Source organism: Octopus bimaculoides, chromosome 9 (assembly GCF_001194135.2).
Source record: "Octopus bimaculoides isolate UCB-OBI-ISO-001 chromosome 9, ASM119413v2, whole genome shotgun sequence".
NCBI lineage: Eukaryota > Metazoa > Mollusca > Cephalopoda > Octopoda > Octopodidae > Octopus > Octopus bimaculoides.
In genome coordinates, this window is record NC_068989.1 from 43,559,893 (window position 1) to 43,560,785 (window position 893).

The 893-nt window shown below is 30.6% G+C and overlaps 1 non-coding gene across 1 annotated transcript; it reads right to left on the reverse strand.

The window, feature by feature from the left end:
* Positions 1 to 136: 136 nt before the first annotated feature.
* Positions 137 to 228, reverse strand: Trnak-uuu (transfer RNA lysine (anticodon UUU)). Its single transcript is given in 2 exon segments — positions 137 to 172; positions 192 to 228. It is a non-coding gene; the product is annotated as a tRNA-Lys (tRNA).
* Between the last annotated feature and the right edge of the window lie 665 nt (positions 229 to 893).

The window sequence follows — 893 nt, forward strand, 5'->3', positions numbered from 1 at the left end:
GCTACCTTTTTCCAAGTAACAGATAATATGTATATTTTAAAAAAAAAAGAAATGTTTGGATTTCAACTCTCTACTAATTTTCAAGAAATTAAAACTGTATGTACGCTGATAGGTCTATGAACAAAAAAGAATTATGCGCCCGCAGAGGGACTCGAACCCGCGACCCTCAGATTACTTATAAGGTTGACCTATAAAAGTCTGATGCTCTACCGACTGAGCTATGCGGGCGTACAGCGATTTGCGCATTACATTATATAGATAAACAAGCTGATAACGTATTGCAACAGCAATTCACTTACGAAATCTATTGTTAATGAAGCCTTTGGACAAGATTTATTATTTAAAAACAACAAGATAACATATTTTTAATGAACGATGATACATTCCTCTGGTAACCAACATTTTGGATATTAATGTCGAATGCCATAAATTAAATGATATCGTTCATTCAGTACACAGAAGTGCGTTGAGGAACCAGCTGGCGGAAGCTTAGCATACTTTTCCAAGATCACAGCAAATGAGTGGCTATGCTAGATCAGAACTGATTTTTACATAACTACAATAATCTTAAGATAGATTGATCATTTAAATTCCACTAATATTTCTCTTTTGATAATTTTTCTTTTCTCTGTTTATACTTTAAAAGGAATAATATAATACACCTAATAATAATAATAATAATAATAATTAATTCGTTTTATTGGTCACAAGGGCTAATATCAAGTAAAAACATGTAAGGACAAGGACAGGACGAAGGTTACAAAAGGTTTTGTACGAAAGGTAGGAAAGTTCGTCTAAACAGAGGAAGAAAACGGAGAAAGATATAACAAATAAATAGATAAATAAATAGATAAATAAATAAATAAATAAATAAATAAATAAATAAATAGAAT